Source organism: Rhinopithecus bieti, unplaced genomic scaffold (assembly GCF_001698545.2).
Source record: "Rhinopithecus bieti isolate Rb0 unplaced genomic scaffold, ASM169854v2 scaffold_25394, whole genome shotgun sequence".
NCBI classification, from domain to species: domain Eukaryota; kingdom Metazoa; phylum Chordata; class Mammalia; order Primates; family Cercopithecidae; genus Rhinopithecus; species Rhinopithecus bieti.
The window spans coordinates 1,063,993-1,081,274 of NW_016811676.1; the positions used below are offsets into that span (position 1 = coordinate 1,063,993).

General features: G+C 41.5%; 1 protein-coding gene across 3 annotated transcripts in view; it reads left to right on the plus strand.

Moving 5' to 3' along the window:
- Nucleotides 1-17,282, plus strand: part of DYRK1A (dual specificity tyrosine phosphorylation regulated kinase 1A) — a 158,345-nt gene that overhangs the window by 1,864 nt on the left and 139,199 nt on the right. The window contains exon 1 of one of the 3 annotated variants that reach the window (XM_017894626.1): nt 69-1,044. The exons of the other annotated variants lie outside the window; for them this stretch is intronic. The gene's annotated coding sequence lies outside the window, so the exon portion shown is untranslated. Of the gene's footprint in view, nt 1-68; nt 1,045-17,282 lie in introns of those variants that run through there. 3 annotated transcript variants of the gene reach the window in all.

Below are 17,282 nucleotides of genomic sequence, written 5' to 3' on the forward strand. Positions count from 1 at the left end.
CGGCCCGGCGCTTGGCTTCCCCGGCGGCCCGCAGCCGGGCCCGAGCCGAGGCCGCCGGGCGGAGGGAGGGACCTGCCATTTTAGGAGGAGGCGCCGCGGGCCCTGGGCCGGCCGCCGGGGGAGGGAGCCTCAGGCCCGGTCCCAAAGGAGCGGCGGGCGCGAGCGGAGGGAAAGTTGCGGAGGGTGGGAGCGGGGGCTGCGGCCTCCCGGGAGCCGGGGCCTGGGGGCCCGTAGACAGCGCCAGACCTTCACTGGCCGCCCGAGCGAAGGGGTGGAGGTTGTCTTCCTCCTCCTCTTCCTCCTCATCCTCTTCCCCCAGCTCCTCCCTCGTCCCTCCTCTCCGTCCCCACCAGTGTGGGAACCGCCGGGGTGCTTCGCAAGGACAATGCACGGGTTAAGAAAATGGGGCGGCTGGGCGAGGACGGCGGGGCCGGGCCGGGCGCCGGCGAAGGTCGGGAGCCGCTGCCTCGGCGGCCCTGGGGGTCCGCGCCTGAGCGAGGGGCACTCATTGGTCTCCGAAGTTGGGCGGGGAGCGCGAGTGTCCCCGGCGGTTCGGGGTGGAGGGATGACCTGCCCGGCAGCCGGGGGAGTTGGTGGCTGAGGAGAGGTGAATTAGAATGGATACCTGTGTATCACCACAAAACTTCACGAGTCTATTTATAGGCACAAACCCACTCTCGCTTCGGAGCCACCGAAGCTGCTGAGCAGTTCAGCTCTTGGCGAAAGGCTCCTCCCTAATCTGAAATAGTTAAAAATGGTAAAATTAGTGAGTCAGTGACTTCGGTTCCTTGCCTGCGCCTTTAGCCCAACCCTAGGTGACACGAATCCCGTAATCTAGGCGCAGCGCAGAAATGCTAGGACCATTTGGTTCTTGAATTCCTCCCAAATTGTCAGAAAATACGCCTTAGAATATGGTTTTCACAGGTGCCAGGCGCTGTTCTCAGGGTTTTCCGTGGATCGACCAGCTTGCCCAGCCAGTAGGAACTGTTCCCATTTTACAGATGAGGAGACTGAGCCTGGAGAAGGGGCACTGACTGGTCTGAGGTAATACAGCTGGGACTCCAGGAGCCAGGAAGCTGTAGCCAGTCTGGACTTGTGAATCACTAGGGTGTAACTCATTATTATAAATACTGGCAAATTTTGGAGTGATTCGTGTGTAATGACTCAGGGTTCTAACCTAGAGATTGTGTCCCCGTATGGTTTTTAGCATGGAATTAACCTTTGTGGCATGCCGTGGCCGAAAGGTAAGGTAATGGTAATGAGCCCTCTTAATGAAACTTTTCAGTCCATTTTCCCCCCCAAGAAAACTATGTAGTCAATTTTGAATGAAAGGAATTAAAAATATTCCTTGGTGTGTTTTGTACTTCAAACTTAATTTCGATTACAGACGTCTTCTGAGTATTGATGAGTCATAAGAAAGTTTTGTGTGAAGTTATTTTTATTTATTTTATTCTTTGCTTAAGAGCCTCTGTGACCCCTTTATACTTTGTGTCCAAAGTTAATGAATATATTTAACATTTGATTTTGAGGTGTTTTAATAATTCAGTGGAATTACCTTTAGTTTTTGTTTTCTTAGATTTGTCGTATCTTGATCGGTTACTTTAGAATATGGTTTTCAAGTAGACTTTTAAAAATGTGCGACTAGAACTAAAGTTTCATGTGCTGAGGTTTTAAACTGCAGAAGATCATTTCAAAGAAACTGGTTATGAAAAAAGCTTACTTGATTGTAGTTCAGATTTTTTACGTATACTTCAAGTACCCCAGTACTTTTGGAGGATTTTCCCTGGTATAGCAGTGGTGTTTATGGTAGCTGTCCAGATTTATTTGAGACTTCAAACCATGCTAGAAAGTTAAGGACTCCTGTCAATGTCTACACCTAGTTCTCTTGTAAGACTAGTTGTAAATATTTCATTTTTATCTCAAGACCTCAGAGATTATTAAAGGAGGAAGGATCACCCCTTGTGTTTGCACCATGAAGGCACACTCCTTTTTACCTTGTGGATGTTGAAGAAAGGTTTGAAGGAATAGACTTGAATGAATGGTAATTATTGGTAGGGATGAGAAATGGACCAGATGACCTAGTGAGATCTTTTGTTGTTGTTAGGAATTTGAGATCTAAGTGTAAGATCATCTCTTAAACCTTTTAACGATATTTTGGTGGAACATAATAGAAACTTAACGCATTATTATGTGCAAGAGATTTAAAAATAAGTCCAGTTTTTTAGAGGCACTAACATTTAAGATAATGTAAAACATTCCATATTAGTGCAATGTCTTGTTAGGGAATGTGGACAGTAAAAACGGCCATTTGTTAAGTTTTTTTCCCCTCTAAAATATTGTCTGATGTTTGCTCCTTGGTGTTATTTATGGAGAGTTACTATTATGGAGAGTTACTGTTTATGACTTAAAGATATGGAGGTGGAGAGGCCTAGGTAACTGCAACAATGTATTTAAGTAATTTACTTTAGGTTTTTAGAGTGCTATGAATGTTTATCTGCAAAAGGAAAATTCAAGATACCTTGTTATAAACATGGTATACAGTGACCTTTGGCAATGCATTTTGTTTTGTAACTACACAAAGTGTTAATTTGGATTGAATCTTGGTTTTCACTTGAAAACCATTTTTTTTTTAAAGAAATAGCTTAGAAATTTAGACTGCCCTGGGGTGTTTTCGTGTGTCTGTTTATGGTTGACAGGTATCTAGTTAAGAGAAGAAAATGTGGATAGAATTAACTGTACTATAGGCCAGAAGGGAATTGCGTTATACATGCCACTAAACACAAGATGAGAGTAAGAGTGGGCTTCACTTGTGACTTTCTTGGTGTTTGTGATTAGGTGTGTGCCAGTTTGTCTTTGCTTTGGCATTAGCTTTCCTCGTATTTCAGAGGGCTTTCACATTTCCTATACACATACAGGAAACGGTTTCACCGCTCTCCATGAAAACACTTATCTAAAACCAGCAAAACCCAAAAACTTCCAGAAAGTCTTTATCAAGAACTTAGTTCCTCATCTGCAAAGTTGTATTAATCTTATGTTGTAGTAATCATAAGCAGTTATTTAACTGAACTAAGAATCTTTACTTTCTGTTGAGTGTTTTGGTGATTTTACTTCCATATATGTTCGTCTGTTTTCTATTTTAAGTAAAGATATTACGTGAAACTATTAGTTATGTTTCCTGAAACTTGATACTAACAGTTTGCCCTGTGAAAGTGAATTGCGTGACCAGTATAATAGCACCTTATGTATATATAGTGGTTTCGCCTTTTAAAAGACTTTTTACCAGATGTTATCTTGACTGTTGGGCAGTTTTCTGATGGCTAGAGAAGTGGTAATTTATAACCCAAAGCTTGCTCAACTTTGGATTAAAAGTTTGGAGAGTTAAAATTTGTGTTTAATTACTTCGAAAAATCAGCAAATTATATTAAATTACCTAAAATTTCTCCTCAGTTGCTCCCAAATGAAGATAGCTTTTTGAAGTCTTGCTTTATGTCAGTGCTACAGTGTTAAGCTAGAGTTGTAAAGTTTACCATAGAGTGAAAGTGAAATGTAGACCTCATGTGACTAAAATAATAATTGAAGGTTCATATTGGGTAATTGAAGACAGATCTTATTTCTTAATGTTCTGGCTACAAGCAGCCTTAGTTTGATTTTTTTTTTTTTTTTTGTATATGAAAACAAAATGATTTGGAAATACTGCATTGTATAAGCCAGCTAGGTGTTTAAAGAGTTAAGCTTTCGCTTTGAAATCCTACTACCAGAGTACTAAAACGAGTGAGAATTGTTTATTGGGGATAATACCCTATATTGAACACCTGAAGTGGTGTGGTTTCTCCTGGGCGCATGTTTTGCTATTGCAGAACCATTTTGGTGTCTTGGCAATTTTTTCTTCTAACAGAGCTATGTATCTTTCCTTCTCTTCTGGAAAGAGATATTTAAAAGTTTGTATTACTGTTAAAACTTAAGTTTTGACAAGTTACATACCTTTTTTTTGGTTGGGGCAGATGCTCATATCTGATATGCAGTGAGTAATAGCTTAAAATGTGTCTTTGTTCTTGTCAGTGAATATTCTTGTTTTATCTCCCCATGTTAGAAAAGTGTTTCAGTTGATTTTTTGGGGGGCCCAGTGAACTGGCTTCTCATGGAATGAAACTGGCTTTCAGCATCAACTCTATTTTAAATAACGTCCCTGTTCATTAAATAACTCCCTAATTTTTCTGAGTGTATAAAATTTCCAATGACAAGATTTGATTTTTTAATTTTTAAAAAAGCATTCACAAAAAGCTTTTCTGTATTATCTATATTATTTGATAATATAGAGCTATTTTGGCATCTTGGCAGTTGGTTCTTCTACCAGAGCTATGCATCTTCTCTTCTGGGTTTTTCACAAAAGCTTTTGCATGTGCATAAAATTATGGACATGTATGGTTAAGGCTTGCATCTTGGCATCCATGTATTTGGGTAAAAAGATGCTTGAGGCCAGGCATGGTGGCTCACGCCTGTAATCTCAGCACTTTGGGAGGCCGGGGTGGGCGGATCACTTGAGGCCAGGAGTTCGAGACCAGCCTGGGCAACATGGTGAAACCCTGTCTCAAAAAAAAAAAAAAAAAAAAAAAGGCCAGGCGTGTTAGTGCCGCCTGTAGTCCAGGAGGCTGTATTCAGGAGGCTGAGGTGGGAGGATCACTTGAGCCTGGGAGGTGGGGGTTGCTGTAAGCTGAGATTGTGCCACTGCACTCCAGCCTGGGAGACAGAGCGGGCACTGTCTCAAAAAAAAAAAAGCTTGACTTGTGACATCTGTCTGTCTGCTCACTATCCAGTTATAGACAGCAGTTGAGGCAGTTTGATACTGTGGAAAGATCCACTGCCCATGAAACCGTGAACAGAGGCTCCAGAGTCTGGCTGATCTGAATCTCAATAGGTTCTGTTGACTGTGTGACTTTAGGCACAGTGATTTCACCAAACATCAGTTTCCTCATCTGTGAAATGAGGTTGATAGTAATTAGCATAGGAATATTGTGAAAATTGAGAATTGAGATAATGCATGTACATTTCTTCATGGATTTTTCTCTCCTCCTTTTCGTCTCATCTTCATTCATACTCATTCTGTGATCCTGGCATAAATTTCTTCTGAGAGGCCTTCCCTAAACCCCAGTCCAGGTAAGCTTCCTTAGCCATGCATTCTTTTTGTGGCCAAGCAGGATCATTTGTTTTTTTTTCCGCAACCCTTAGTGCAAGTATAATTATTTATATTCTTATATACATATAATTGTTCATTTAATTTCAGCTTCTCCCTCTCCATTACATTTTGAAGTTCATTTGGACAGGAATAAGTCTTTCCTGATCATGGCTGTAACTCCAGTGCCTGGCACGTAGGGAGTTTAGATTCGTGGAGTGACAGAACGCGGAGCCTGTATGCTGAATACTTCCTGACGACCGCTCCTTATCCCTGTCATCTTGGGCAAAACAGCTTCTCTTCGCTTCAGTATCCTGTATGCCACATATAGACAGCACTGGGCTGCCCTGCCCAGGATTTTGAGAATGTGAAATGAGATACTGTAATGAAGTGCTAAAGTGTAAAATGCCATATGAATATAAAATGGCACAGTAGTAATAATCTCAGTAGTGGGGTTATTCAGTAGGAAGCTCTATTGTGACTTAAAGTAAGAATATAGAATTTTAGCTTTGCTGAGTTGGTTGGTAGCTAATATTTAATAGTTAAGATAAATTTAAGCTTTCTTAAATGTACTAGTTAGAATGTAGATGGGCCTGTTTCTGACTAAATACAGTGGCTTAAACGAGAAGTTTATTTTTCCTTCATAAAACAACAGTATAAATTATCTGAGGCTGATATGGTGACACCATGATACGAGGGAGCTTGGTTCCTTCTGTCTTGTTGCTTTCCTGTGCTTAAGGAGATACCATTTTCTTCATAGTACAAGGCAGCTTCCCACTACATCCACAGTCCAGGAATAGGATTTTGGGAAGGCACATTACATCTCTTTAAAGACAAACCTGGTAGTTGCATACATGACTTTTGTTCATACCCTGTTGGTCATAACTTAGTCATGTGGCTGTGTTTAGACACAAAGGAGTGTGGGATATTGGTCTTTGATAGGTGGCTATTTGGCTGAAAATTTGTGTCTCCTGAAGAAGGGGAGAATGGGGGATGATTAAACATTGCCTGTCACACTTTCAGATGTTTTGGGAGAAACTTCCAGAAATAGACTTTGAAAATACAATGGATTGCACTAGTTAATACGTTTCTGTATTAATCATTAATAATCATTAATCATTAATCTTTTAAACTATGTTATGTGAATTCAAATAGACCATTACGCAAAATACACATCAGTGGTCAGTTTAGAAAAATGTAGCTATACTTTCAGTAGTGAAGGGATTTTGGGTCTAATAATTATTTTACTGACACTTTATTTTCTGATAGAAACATGGTTCTTGATTGTTGTGCTTGTATCATGTAAACAATATTTGAAATCCGAGCTTTTGTATTTAGTGTTAATAGTCTACTAGACCAACTGTATGTCTTCCTGCTCATACCCTCAGCAAACAGTGCTACAGTAACACTTGCGTGTTGTCAGGATGTCATAAAGTTTTGAGTCACTGAACACTGCAAGAAGGGTGATAGCAGAGATACTTAAACAGACACTTACTATCTATTATCTTCCTCTTTAATTCCTGTGGGTTTGAAAAAGAGAAATATAAACTATACAGTATTATTAGCTCTAGTACAGACTTGGGAAAACTAATGGTTCCCAAACAGTGTTCTGGAGAACTTGTCAAAGTTAAGAGATTTCCAAGCTCAGATGCCTCTCTTTCTGTAGGTTTGGAGTGATGCTCTGGAATCTGCTTTCTGTTTTTTTTTTTGTTTTGTTTTTTTTGTTTTTTTTGTTTTGTTTTGTTTTTTTGAGACAGAGTCTCGCTCTGTCACCCAAACTGGAGTACAGTGGTGCCATCTCCGCTCCCTGATAGCTCCGCCTCCCGGATTCATGCCATTCTCCTGCCTCGGCCTCCCGAGGAGCTGGGACTACAGGTACCTGCCACCATGCCCAGCTAATTTTTTTGTATTTTTAGTAGAGGCGGGGTTTCACCATGTTAGCCAGGATGGTCTCAATTTCCTGACCTCGTGATCCGCCCACCTTGGCCTCCCAAAGTGCTGGGATTACAGGCGTGAGCCTCTGGGCCCTGCCGAAATCTGCTTTCTTACAGACTCCAGGTGATCCTGATGCAGTAGGAATATTTTGAGAAACACCACTACAGTTCATTTCTCACGTATTAGAGAAGGAGATGGGTGCAGAGAAGCTCAGTGCCTCAGAATAAGCAGGCCTGGGACTAGCATTGTTTTTCCTGACTCTTGGTTCTTTGTTCTTTCTACAGAAGAGGGAATAAAGGACAAGGTGTACAGAGTGCAGTGGGATTTTATAGGGATAGTTATCATCTTAAGTATGTGGCTTTTAATGTGGGAGCTCATGTCGAGTGAATGGTTGGCCTAGTTGTCCTTTTTGCCCTAAAGAAAAATAATGTGAATATTTAAATATTCAAGTGAATATTTTAAGGTGAAGTGAATATTTGAAGGTGAGAAGCTGAAGGTTTTAAATAAGGTTTTGTTAGTATCAGCACTATTGTGGGCAGTGTATATACAGCATTAGAATAGACGTTTAGGAAGCTACTTACTTGACATGATTAGAAGGAACAAAGGTAGTTCTTGTCTTCAAATTACTACTTTCCTTTTAGGTTGCTTGTAATTTTCCCTGTTGGAATTCATTTCATTAGATTAAGGGAAAATCTGGATTCCCTAATTTAAAATTTTAAAATTAGAATATTCCTAGAGGAATTTTTTTTTTTTTTTTTTGAGATGGAGTTTCACTCTTGTCACCCAGGCTGGAGTGCAATGGCGCGATTTTGGCTCACTGCAACCTCCGCCTTCCAGGTTCCAGCAATTCTCCTGCCTCAGCCTCCTGAGCAGCTGGAATTACAGGTGTCTGCCACCATACCTGACTAATTTTTTGTATTTTTAGTAGAGATGGGGTTTCACTATATTGGCCAGGCTGGTCTCCAACTCCTGATGTTGACCTCCTGAAGTGTTGAGATTGTAGGTGTGAGCCACCATGCCCAGCCCCTGGAGGAATATTCTTTACCTGGTATGAGGTTAACACTTTGTTTTTATCAGTTATTATTAGATCTAGCCTGAAAACCCATAGTCCTAATTTGGAACAGGCATGCCTGTTTTTGCACCCAAAAGTTGCCTTTTGGCCTGCCAAGCCTCCCTATTCCTGTACGCCTATAAACCTGAAACTGCAGGCCCCACAAGCAGATGAAGAGATGAACTGAAGAACGACAGAACGGTGTGGCGGAGAGAAGGAGTCTGAGCGCTGGGGGGAGTTCCACTGGGGGTGGTCAAAGAGGAGATAAGCCGCTGAGTGCAGGTGTCAGTCCAGAAATCAGAATGATGCCTGCCTGCACTAAGAATGTTTTGGAAAGGAGGGAAGAACACAGTACGTGTGCCCTTTACTGAGAGAAATGAAGGGTATGTTTAGGCCAGGCACAGTGGCTCATGCCTGTAATCCCAACACTTTGGGAGTCCAAGGTGGGTGAATCACGAGGTCAGGAGTTCGAGACCAACCTGGCTAACATGGTGAAACCCTATCTCTACTACAGATACAAAAATTAGCCAGGCGCAGTGGTGGGCACCTGTAGTCCCAGCTACTCGGGAGGCGGAGGCAGGAGAATTGTTTGAACCCTGGAGGCGGAGGTTGCAGTGAGCTGAGATCGTGCCACTGCATTCCAGCCTGGGCGACAGAGGGAGACTCCATCTCAAATAAAATAAAATAAAATAAAATTAAGGGTATGTTTAAGAAATGTCTCCTTGTGGTATGGTCATGGGAAGGTTCATGTGAGGATTCTCTGGTGGCCAGAGGTTGGTATCGTTAGCCGGCTTCGATGGCTTCCTATCACTGAGAGCGTTGGTAATGGCACTGTGGGTAATTCTGCCTAGGACCCACTGCGCTTGATTAACTGTTGGACTACAGGAAGTGTCCCTGTTTTCTTACTGTCTTATTTGTTAGGGCCCCTATTTGAGCAGCCTTTTTTTTTTTTTGAGATGGAGTCTCGCTCTGCTGCCCGGGCTGGAGTGCAGTGGCCGGATCTCAGCTCACTTCAGCTCACTGCAAGCTCCGCCTCCTGAGTTCACGCCATTCTCCTGCCTCAGCCTCCCGAGTAGCTGGGACTACAGGCGCCCGCCACCACGCCCAGCTAGTTTTTTGTATTTTTTAGTAGAGACGGGGTTTCACCGTGTTAGCCAGGATAGTCTCGATCTCCTGACCTCGTAATCCACCCGTCTCGGCCTCCCAAAGTGCTGGGATTACAGGCTTGAGCCACCGCGCCCGGCCGAGCAGTCTTATCAAATATATAAGGTACAGTTCTGATCATCTGGGATATTCTAGTTTTTAAAGAGATCTACAAGTAGTATATAGTTTAAAAAAACAAGCTCTGTGGAATGATAGCAGATCATTTCCCCCTTCTCATGTTCTATAATAATAACTGTTCAGTTTTTCCTACCAGAAATGTATGCATGTGTATACACACAATTATATATGTTATGCTTTTAATACGTATTGTGTTAGAAAACTATGATCCCATTATTTTTAAGTGTGTAGACATTAGGTGTGTGTGTATGTGTATGTGTATGTGTACTTTTAAAACCCAAACCAAATGGGATCATACATACTAAATACACAGTTTTGCAACTTAAGCTTGCTATTTATTTATTTATTTAGTTTTTAAGGTAGAGTCTCGCTCTGTCACTCAGGCTGGAGTGCAGTGGCATGATCTTGGCTCATTGCAGGCTCTGCCTCTTGGATTCACGCCATTCTCCTGCCTCAGCCTCCCAAGTAGCTGGGACTACAGGCGCCCGCCATCACGCCTGGCTAATTTTTCATATTTTTAGTAGAGATGGGGTTTCACCATGTTAGGATGGTCTCGATCTCCTGACCTCGTGATCCACCCACCTCGGCCTCCCAAATTGCTGGGATTACAGGTGTGAGCCTCTGCGTCCAGCCAGCATTTTTTTTTTTTTTTTTTTTACTAGACCTGTCTTAGAAATCTCTCCTTGTTAGCTCACAGAGCTCCTGTTTTTTAAATTTGGGACGGGGTCTCAACTGTCATTGAGGCTGAAGTACAGTGGCATGATCATAGTTCACTGTAGCCTTGACCTCCTGGGTTCAAGTAATCCTCTCACCTTAACCTCCTGAGTAGCTGAGATTATAGGTGTGCACCACCACGCCTAGCTAATTTTTAGATTTTTTGTGGAGACATAGTCTTGTTATGTTGCCTGGGCCGGTCTTGAACTCCTGGCCTCAGTGATTCTCCCGTCTTGTCCCCCCCCAGGGCCGGGGGGAGCCCCTGGGCCCAACCCCCCCCTTTTTTTTTTTTTTTTTTGAGCTGGAGTCTCGCTCTGTCGCCCAGGCTGGAGTGCAGTGGCCGGATCTCAGCTCACTGCAAGCTCCGCCTCCCGGGTTTACGCCATTCTCCTGCCTCAGCCTCCCGAGTAGCTGGGACTACAGGCGCCCGCCACCTCGCCCGGCTAGTGTTTTGTATTTTTTTTAGTAGAGACGGGGTTTCACCGTGTTAGCCAGGATGGTCTCGATCTCCTGACCTTGTGATCCACCCGTCTCGGCCTCCCAAAGTGCTGGGATTACAGGCTTGAGCCACTGCGCCCGGCCACCCCTTTTGTTTTTAATGGTCGGAAAGTATTCTGTTTTATGGATGTCCCTCTGTTTAGTCAGACTGCATTAAAGGACATTTAAGTTCATATTTTTGCTCTTTTAAACAATGCTGGTATGTACTTCCTTGCATATATAGTTATGTTCTGTGAGTATTGGCCATAGGATGTCTATTTATAAGGAAAGTGGCTGGTTCACCAGGTATATGCATATTTGAATATGTATTGCCATATCATCTTCCAGAAAGTAACAGTAGTTTATGTTTTCACCGGCAGTGTCTGAGACTGTATAGTTTCTAAAATCTCACCAACACTGTTGTTATCTTAGATTTTTGTGAATGTAATAGGTGAATAATGATGTCTAGTCGTTTGGGTTTGCATTTCTTTAATTATGACTGAGTTTGAACACCTTAAGTTGTACTATAAGATTTTTATTTTAAATAACAAAATAATTCATTTTTCATCAGATATATGCTATAGTTAAAAGTATTTTCTGGGGCCAGGCGCGGTGGCTCACACCTGTAATCCCAGCACTTTGGGAGGCCGGGGGGACGGATCACCTGAGGTCGGGAGTTCGAGACCACCGTGACCGACATGGAGAAACCTCGTCTCTACTAAAAATACAGAATCAGCCGGGTGTAGTGGCACATTCCTGTAATCCCAGCTACTCGGAAGGCTGAGGCAGGAGAATCACTTGAATCCGGGAGGTGGAAGTGGCGTTAAGCCGGAGATCACGCCATTGCACTCCAGCCTGGGCAATAAGAGAGAAACTCCATCTAAAAAAAAAAAAAGTTTTTTCTGGGTTCCCTTTATTTCTTTACTCTGTTGATTGAATAACCGATGTTGTGATAAATTGTAAATGCCTACAGAAAAGGGGGCTTTTCTTCTTCTTCAATTGAGTAAATATTTGCACGTCCTCTGTATGAGATATGAGTCGTGGTAGAAACTTTCGATTACAAAAGTGAATAAGATTTGGTTACATCTGCTTTTAATGTTGAGATAGGTGTGTGAATACAGGAAAACCTGAACACAGATAAGACCATGGCTGTTAACAGAAGGGTTGACGTGGAGAACTAGAAGAGCACAGGAAGTAAGACAATTATGGGGATTCGAGTGTGCATTGTAGAGGAGATGGGACTGAGTCTTGATCTATGAAGACATAGAAGAGTGGGTAGGCTTTCTATGGTGGAACCTGGGGACTTGACAGTCTACTGTCAAGTCATGTGGGCAACCAGTGGTGGTGGGAAGTGATGGTGACTTTGAAGAATGATAGAGTCATATGCCTAGAGCATCAGATGAGGGAGAGAGGGAGGGAGAGTGAGTTTGGTATGCTCAGGAAGTGAAGGGGACACTTGTGGACATGAGAGTGGTGTTGAGTCTTAAATATTATAAAGAATTTGAATTTGGGGCGATTGAAGGTTTTCAGCAGGGATTAGGACAGATCTGTGTGTTATGGGGAGGTGACACTGTAAGAAGGAGGGTTTGAAAGGCAGGACCATTCTAGATGTAATGTATAGGCATGAGGGAATACGAAGAGGTGAAAAGTAGAAGACAGATGGGAAAACCTTAAAAATATTCTTAATTATACTTTAATTTCCAGCAGACCAAAGTGAGTAATTCTGGATTCAAACAGCACTATGGCCAAGTTTTGGAGATAGGAAAAGAGTATTAAGCTTTGTTGGCAGTATAGTAAAAGGTTCTAGGAGTGCAGTGATTGGTTTAGGGGGACATGGAGAATATGTCCTACTGAGGACCTGAAGGAGCTGTTGAGGAACTGAAGATAGAATTATTACTGTAGTTCAGACCTTACATTAGGAACAAGTGGAAATAATTTGCAGCACCATTAAATATGATCTAAAAAATGGGGCAGTGGGAGAAGGCAATGTTTGAAGCTGTGAATCTGTAAAGGAAAAGGTCGTATCGTAATTCATGGTTTGGAAAAGTAGAAGTAGCTGAGCATGTGAGCAATTTCATTTTTTCTGAGCGACTTAGTATTTGACTGAAAAAATCTCATGATTCTGTTCATTTTTACATGTGTCCTAATTGGAAGATGGTTATTTAAAAAGCATTTATCTTGTAGAGTGATAGAACTATTTCTTGAGCACCTGCTGGTGCCAAATATAGAACCTGGGACCTGGGAATCAGTGCTGAAACAAAGGCCACTCCTGTCCTCACTGTCATTGATGTTAGATTCTGGCTGGGAAAATCTTTAAGAGTTCTTGAGTAGGCCTAAGGACTTAGTCTAGAATAGACATCAAATTTTCCTTAAAGCGAACATGGTCTATAAAATGGAATAATTTTTGGTGTTCCTTTTTGAAGGTCAAAAACCTTTTGTTTCATTTTAGAGTCCTTTGGACAGTTAATTTTGACTTAAAAGTTTGTTTGGATAGAAATAGGACTCTAGTCTTTAAGACAAATACTGTCTGTTGAAAAATTTATTCTGATTTGGTTATTTTCCCTTGAAAAGAACAACTGTTATCACAGTGGCGTTTTTTAGTTTATCTTTACATCAAATGTTTGTTGTTAAGAGACATTGCTTCTGTGGTATAAAAGATTGTTTTGTAAAAGATTGTCGAAACAACAGTGGTAAGAAAACTAATAGGATCTCATTGAGTATTTTATAGTTTAATTTTTTTTTTTTGTATTTCCTTATTGTTCTGTAGTACAATTTAAAACATCAGTGAAGGTAGGTAAATTTTCCTAGGAATTGGCCTGAAGGCCCACAGTTACTCAGCAATATTAGAGACAGCTATGCAAAGGGAGAAGCCAGGCATTTTAAGATTCTTGGGAGACAGTTTATAGGAAAGCTGTTTGCTGAATAAGACAAAGATACAGACATGCAAAGTAAAGGATGTGGGCCTATAGGGAAGGTCAAAGAATAAGGAAAGTTCACTTGAGTGAGCAGAAATGGAAGGATTTAAGCAAATAGATGAACAAGAATTCTCAAAACAAAACAAAACAAAACCTACAAAATTCTTTAATGGTTTATTATGACTTTTGGGGTAAAGACCACACTAGTCATAGAACCTGTAAGCCCTGCCACCTGAACGATCTGGCTCCGGCTTACTTACTGCCTCTTCTCACCAGTCTCTGGAATATGTGACTGTACTGGCTTCTGGATTTTGCATGTGCTGCTTCCTTGGCTTGGGATCATCACTTCTATCAGCTCTTCTATCCCTTCTGTCAGCTCTTCGTTTTTAAAATCTCACGTCTCCTTGTACTCTTCCTTCATAACGCTTATTACAGCTGATAATTTTTTAGTGCTTGTTTGATTAATGCCCTCCAGATATCAGGGCCAGTAGTGTTTTGCTCTCTCTTGCAATCTCAGGGGTTGGCAGGGTGCTTGGCACATAGTAAACACTATATAAACATTTGTTGAACGAATCAGTGAACTACATGTTTTGGTCTTTACTAGTTGGTCTAAAGGACCAAAAACCTACAGTGGGAAGATGTTTGTGCACTTGGAGTAAGAGATGAGCAGGAAAGATGGGAGCTTTGAGGACAAAGGAAAAGGTGAAGTTTTTTAAAGATAGGATTAGAAAACTCTAGTCAGGAGAAAGAAAATTATTCATGGAATAACTCAACAAATGCGTATGAAATGCCTACTGTGTATTGAGAACTAGACACTGGAAATGTGGAGTGGAAAGATTCTGCCTTCTATATTAAAGGAGTGTACAATTGTAGTAGTTTACTGAAATGGGGACAGTCCTTAGTGGTCGTTTGGAGCAGGTGTAAGTTGTGGAGAGGGATCAGCCTGGATCAGGATATTCTTCACTGTTCTAGCCGACACAGTGAAGTTCCTTCGGCAGTTATATCTGGAATTGGAATGTAGCTCTGGCATTTGTAGTAGCTTTCAGGTGCATGTCGAATGTAAGTGCTATAGCCAGGTGTGGTGGTGCGCAGTCCAGCTACTGAGGAGCCTGAGGCAGGAGGATCGCTTGATTCTGGGAGGTTGAGGCTGCAGTGAGCTGTGTTTGTGCCACTGTACTCCAGCCTGAGTGAGTACACCCAGAGTGAGACCCTGACTCAAAACAAAACAACAACAAAATCCCTGTAGCCTTGATTTTTTTTGTTTAAAGACAGAATAGTTAAGAAAGTTCATTTGGATTCTTTTTGGCTTTAACTTCTACTTCAAGTTTGGACAGCAGAACAAGATTGAGGAAAAGTTTGTAGTATGTACAGATTTTCAAAAGGATGAGTTGTGTGGTTAGAAAATTGAAGCTATTGATCTTGTCAGGTGAATGAGCTTTCTTAAAGCTTATAAGGGATATGTTTGAATATAGTTTGGTAAACTATATTCAAGTTTTGTAGTCACTTTTTCAGTGACTAATTTCTGTAGTAAATATTTGGAAAATCTAATCATCATATAATTCTTGCAGGTCTTCTGTGCCTGGCTCTGTGCTAGGCTCTCGGGACGTAATAGTGAATCAGATGGATATTCGGGGTTCCTGCCCTCATGAGGCTTTCTTTCTTTTTTTTTTTAATAATTACTTTTTTTTTTTTTTTTTTTAATAGCGATGGGGATCTCACTTTGTTGGCCAGGCTGGTCCAAACTCCTGGGCTCAAGTGTTCTTCCTGCCTCAGCCTCATGAAGTGTAAGCTACTGCTCCTAGCAGTTGAAGCTTTCAGTTAGTCAGAACTCCCTGGAGTTGAGTGTAAAGGAAAACCTGGCTTGTGGATTGGGTGAGCAGTTTTATTGATTTACTTATTTATTTATAACTTCTTGAACTTAAGTTTGGGGGCACCATTTTAGACTAAACTACTTGTTGCTTTATTTCTGGTAACATAGGGAGTGTGGGATCACATTTATTTTACCAGGGTAAAATAAAAACTTGGATTCAACCTTTTGGCAGATTATTTTTTAAAAAAGGTATTCTTGTAAATATGAGTTTCTCCTCTTATAAAGTAAGCTACTATTTAGTGATGATAACAATAGCTACTATTAATCAGTTACCTGCCGCAGACCAGCCACTGGCCTACTGAATGAATAACTGTTTATTATTAGTTACTTTAATATACCTGGAAAGTGATTGGTATTATCCCTGTTATATAAGTTGCAAGGAAGTAAACCATAGTAGATATTATATGCCACCTCCAGATAATAAAAAGCCTGAACAGTTAAGTGCCCTATGGTTGAACATTTAGAGAAAAAGAAGAATTTCTGTAACCCATTCACTGAAGAACTAGATAAAAGTTCTGGCATGCTGGGATTGATACCTTGTGCTTATTGGTTCATTAGTTTTTTTTGGATTATAAACAAAACAATCTAACACCTTTCTGTGTTTGGGAAATTCTTTATCTTAGGAGTCTTTGTGGGAGGGAGAGAGATCTCCACCATTAAGAAAGCTAATTGTTCACTTTCCTTACCACTTTTGCAGTTAGGATGCAATCCTGTGGCCTCCATGACTGGCTGTGCTTGACTACCTCAGAGGCCAGTGATTTGCAGAAGCGGGCAGTATGTAGACTCTATTCTCTATTCGAGGAGGGATGGGGATGTGATAGCAGCTTTATCTTTTCCATAGGCAGCAGTGACTGAGATTGCTGTTGCAACACTTAATGCCTGGTGTCAGTGTAAGTTGCAGTGCCTGTGTCTCGTTTGGTCTTCACTGGACCATATCTGTGGGTTTGAATTTTGGATGTTCTTGACTATGTAGCTTTCCATCCTGGTCCCCATGGGGTTTTCTGTGAGTTGCCTAATACACTTTAATAACTTCCTTTCAGCTTAAACATAAAGCCAGAGCCAGTTTCTTTGTTTGCAACTAAGAACCTTTACTTGGAAGGTGCTAATTAAGACAATAGACAATTCCAAGGAACTCTCCTGGGTCAGATTTACCTGCATGTAGATTAGAATTTACTAATGAGAAGAGTTCACAGTACATATTAAGTGAAATACTTAGAAACCTGTTTATTGATTTAATTAGTTGGTTGAATTTGAGTGCCTCTTCTTCGCCGGGATATGTTTTAGGTGTTAAGGATACAGGACTAACAAGATTGAAAAGGTCCCTGCACTCACAGAGCTTAGGTTCCATTGTAAGATGTAGAATAAACAAGCAAATAACATAATTACAAAAAGTGATAAATGCCATGAAAAAAATAAAGATGGAGTGATGTGATAGGTATTGGGGGCGGGGTGTGTGTGTGTAGGAGTTGTATCTTAGTGTAAAACATTTAGTTTAAACTTCAGTGTCAGGAATCATGGCTTCTGTTTTTGACTATTCTGAATTTGCCTTCCTCCTGTAAACATCTAGAAAACTGGACAAAACACAGGGAATAACTGTTTTCAGAGGGCAGCTAATAGGCAGCACAGAACTGTGATCCCTGACAGATGGGAACCAAGTGAGATGGGCCCTGTGATGGCCGGTTTTCTGCTTGAAGGCACTTTTCACACCTCAATGCAGGAAGGGGATCCCAGATAAAGTCATGTGGCCCCACTGAGTTGAGAAAACAAGGATTGGAGTTAGAGGTAACCAAGGGTGGTTGTCATTTGAGGAGCAGAGTTCCAGAGAGGAGGGAGCTATGCTGAGAGAGAGTTCCAGAAAGGAGGGGGCTA